The sequence below is a fragment of the Engraulis encrasicolus genome, unplaced genomic scaffold, assembly GCF_034702125.1.
Source record: "Engraulis encrasicolus isolate BLACKSEA-1 unplaced genomic scaffold, IST_EnEncr_1.0 scaffold_717_np1212, whole genome shotgun sequence".
Lineage (NCBI taxonomy): Eukaryota > Metazoa > Chordata > Actinopteri > Clupeiformes > Engraulidae > Engraulis > Engraulis encrasicolus.
In genome coordinates, this window is record NW_026946046.1 from 17,104 (window position 1) to 21,488 (window position 4,385).

Here is a 4,385-nt window from a genome sequence, read left to right on the forward strand (position 1 = left end):
CAACGTTGAAATCGCGGTAAAATACAGCTCAGTCATACTCATTACTCTCCGTCAAAACAACCGAAAATGGCCAGCAGGAAACACAATTAACTTTGTAACTCTTTTTCACTAGTTTTAGAAATCTCTGATCTCTTAATTACAGGGGTAGCTATTAATACCAAAGATTCTCTATTCTAATTAGCATCGTCTCTGATAATTCAAATATTCCAGGAAGTGGTTAATCGACCGGATGTTGTTTTGTGATCAGTGTTTCCAGGGGACGTTCTTTGAGGGGACACATTAAACTTTGAGGAAGTAGTGTCTTGTTCAGTGTTCACGGTTTATATTGCTGAAGGACAATTACAAGTCTAAACGGAGAAGAGTCGTCATTTCAAGGTGTTTTCGCGGACGTATTGGCATGTGGATGTTGACAGTGTCGGAAGTATTAATCAAAGTTGACACGAGAAGTTGGAGCGAATGCGAGAAGAGCATGCGATGAGCTGCCTGCCTGCTGCTGCCTACTGCCTACTCCTGCTGCTGCCGCTGCTGCTGTTGCATCCAAGTAAGTTTGGCTGCTAAAATGTTTTGATATTCACTGAACAGACATGCAATTGCCTGCATAGTCCTTTCTTATTTGAAAGATGAATCCCTGTCGCTTGCAAGATACACAATCTCATGCCCATCGTGCATAGCTAATTCATTGCATTGGGGAGAGGTGGACGCCGGATGTAAACAAACTGAGAGGGGGTGTCACGTTGAGTAGCTTTGCAGATGTAGGCAAAGAGATTGGCACATTACTAACGGTGTTGGACTACCATAAATGTAAGTTAGTTTCTTTTCTGAGGTCTTTGTAGTGAGTCATGTTGTTTTTTGTATGTTTAGATGAGGTAAGCTTAAGCCTACTGACTTCTGAAATGACTGCATGAATGATTTGTCCCAAGCTTTCTTACAGTACAAGGCTACTGACCTCAGAAATAATTCATGACGTTGTGAACCTGCTGATGTATTTATTTGCACTCATGTAGTAATTTACTGTCATGAAAGCTAAATTGTGACTTGACTTTTCCCTCTCTCAGTTGTTGGCTCATGACAGATTTATTTGATAAGTGGAAGTGCCCACTGATGCAGACCCAGTGTAGGCCTAAGTATACATGCTGGCATTGTTTTTGTGACATTTAATCTCATCTAAATCATCATGTTTTTGAACAGTGTTGGGTAGCCAGCCACCCATGCATGTTGACACAGCCAGCAGCGGGCACCCATGGCACATGGGGATGGACCCAGGAGTGGAGGATGACCCAATAGGGTGAGTTAGTGAGCTAATGTCATACACATGTAATTGTTTTAGGTGTATGGGAAATAATTAAATGTTTATTTACATTGTGCAGATGAACGTTCAGCCCACTCACTGTTGACACCAGTGACACAGTATTGACCAGATCTCCTGGAAGTGCCCCCTGACGCAGACCCAGTGTAAGTATGCATGCTGGCACTGTTTCGTTTATTTAGGCTATGTAGGGCTTGACACAGTATTTGCTTTTAGTGATATGTAATAAATATTTTGTCTGATATTAAATCTCATCTAAATCTCATCATGTTTTTGAACAGTGTTGGGTAGCCACCCATGCACGTTGACACAGCCAGCACCGAGCACCCAGGGGGATGGAACCAGGAATGGAGGATGGTCCAATAGGGTGAGTTGCTGAGCCAATGTCAGAAACATGTAGACTATACCCTACCCTCATATGTAAACCTTCGCTAGTCTGTTTCTCCCTTAATATTGGTGTCAGATTCGCACAAATGCAGTTCTGGGGTGCTACCTTGCTACTAAACAGGCACAGCAAGTATGATTTGAAATCCGTGTCGGTCAGTGTTAATTTTGAGAGGAATTTTTAATTTAGTTTTAGTCTCTTGACGAAAATGCAATTTTAGTTTTAGTCACAATTTGGTCATCTAAATCATTTTTGTCTTAGTCTAGTTTTAGCTGACTAAAATTGATAAAATTTTAGCAATGGCGTATTTGCCATTGAGGAAAGGGAGGACGATCCTCCCTCAAAATAATAAAGCCATAGGCCTATCTTCCAGAAACAAAACATATTTATTATATCTTTGTCATATAATTGTTAGTATTTTATAACTAGTTAGCGATGAAAACATATACTTTAGCGCTTCTAATTCACATAATAGACCTTGGAGGACCATCCTCCCTTCCATCCTCATTGACTTCCATTATAAATGGTGAAATTTCGGCCGTAGCGCGGGCTTTACTTTTTAACATTGAAGTGAATGGAGCTTAGGGAGGACTTTCCTCCCTTTAGGCGGGTCTAGAGCCATGGAAGTAATCTGCCTATCAGCGAAGCTGAATTTATCAAAAGCCAATCAGAATATGACGAGTTCGGTTGACAGACGACAAGCATGGACTCGGTCGTCATGACAACGATATACAAATGTGAGAAGAATGCGGCAGCAGCCAGATAGTGGGAAGTTTGGAGTAATTGGCGAATGTTTTATGAACCCTTAATAAATACAAAGGAAAGATCGACTGTTTTCATGTTGTGAATCGCGCAATATCACTCCCTGGATTTAGATTGAAAACCGAATGGAAAGGTCAGTGTGTTTATATCAGTCACTCACGCCACTCGATCACTATGCAAGTGCAAGCGACGCGCGGATGCAAACGCATTCATGACTCAAATGGTCGGACCATCACCAACGTTTTTAAAAGGTAGTCTTGTTTCAGCAAGTCCTACGTGCACAAATAATATTCTCAATGCTTGTCTTTGCGTTTGTCCTTAGTGCTTTTCTCCCAAAAGAGGGTTATTTACAAATGGGAATAAGAATGCTTTTGACTGTGCATGAATGCACTGACCCTAGACTGGCGTTCTTTTCTCCCTCCTCAAGACGAGAAACATGACAGCACGAAGCTTTTCATAAAAAGTCTCTGGCTAAACTTCTAACATGTAGCCTACATCATGTTATGTAGTTTCATTTGGGTGGAATTAGGAACACTAGGCATGGATTTACAAAGTAATCTGTACGACATATTGTTTTGTGAAATAGCCAGACGCACACTGTTCCATACGCTTGCCAGCTCCTCCTTCCACAGCTGTCGCTCTCGCAGTTAGGCCTACCGTCAAAAACAAAACGGATAGGCGACCACAACCATAGGCCACGTACCACGATACGGATCATAAATAAGATGTTAAAAATAAGATAATGTAGGGGGTTTAAAATGTTTAAAAATCTGTAAGAATATGTTGGAAGGAGTTGAGTTTAAAACCCTTAGGCCTAGGCTATACAAGTCACTCAATGTCCTAGGCATTCCTATAGGGTCTTCAGAATTGTCAATTTTTGACACACAACTGACAGGGTGAAATGCCATGCTGCCTTCGGTCAAAGTTAGATATACTCCCTATGAAACTTTCTACTTTCTATAATATTTTTCTTCACTCTTCTCTTTCTTTCCCCTCAAACACTTTGGGCATGATAATATATTATACAAAGTTTGGTGCAATTATTTTATAGATGTCATAAGCTTAAGTCAGCTTTCCAGACAACACAATGCCATATCAGTTAAGTTACCTAGTAGGCCTACAACCTACAGTCGGTCCCCCTACAATGCACACCCTTTACCGAGGTAATGCCACGACCTCCACCTCGGTACGTACCGGGCCTAGCTGCAGTGTACCCAAACAACCGCCGGGTGGCGCTTGGGAGCGCTTGCTGTACGCTTTACCACGTGGTAGTCTCTCTCTCTCTCTCTCTCTCTCTCTCTCTCTCTCTCTCTCTCTCTCACACACACACACACACACACACACACACACACACACACACACACACACACACACACACACACTTTCTCTTGCATACACACAATACACATTCAAGCGCAAATGGGTAGGCAACATTTATTACCATATGGAATATTTTAGACGATGTTGACGGCATATTAATTATGCTCATATTCACCCGCACGCACCGATTCAGCGGATAACAACATGCCTATAAATTGTGTGAGAACACCTCCAGGAAGTAGGAAGAGTCATAAAAAGAATAGCCTAAATAACGTAATGAATTTTCTTTTTTTTTTTTAAATGATGATCGGATGAATTGCCATTAATGTGCAAGCTCTGACAAAATGTAAACTGAGTGTAGCCAGAAGCCATACCGATTCTCGCATCGCAAGATTTGAAACGTCTAATATTGCAACTTCAGACTTGTTTTCTGGATGTGGGTACTTTTTTCATTTGGTAAAAATGACTGAGAGTGCAATACACCTCACCGCAGTAACCTAACAGCGCTTCGTTTGAGCGTGTAAGCGTTGGCTATTTATCTCACATCGCCAACAGCTGGGGCGATAACCTAACCTACACTTCCCTAATGAATTTAATGTTGTCACATTGGCA

The 4,385-nt window shown here is 41.6% G+C and overlaps 1 long non-coding RNA gene across 1 annotated transcript; it reads left to right on the top strand.

The window, feature by feature from the left end:
• The first annotated feature begins 273 nt into the window (after positions 1 to 273).
• Positions 274 to 1,861, top strand: LOC134444760 (uncharacterized). Its single transcript, XR_010034092.1, has 4 exons — positions 274 to 541; positions 1,189 to 1,285; positions 1,368 to 1,452; positions 1,588 to 1,861. It is a non-coding gene; the product is annotated as an uncharacterized LOC134444760 (long non-coding RNA).
• The last annotated feature ends 2,524 nt before the right edge of the window (positions 1,862 to 4,385 follow it).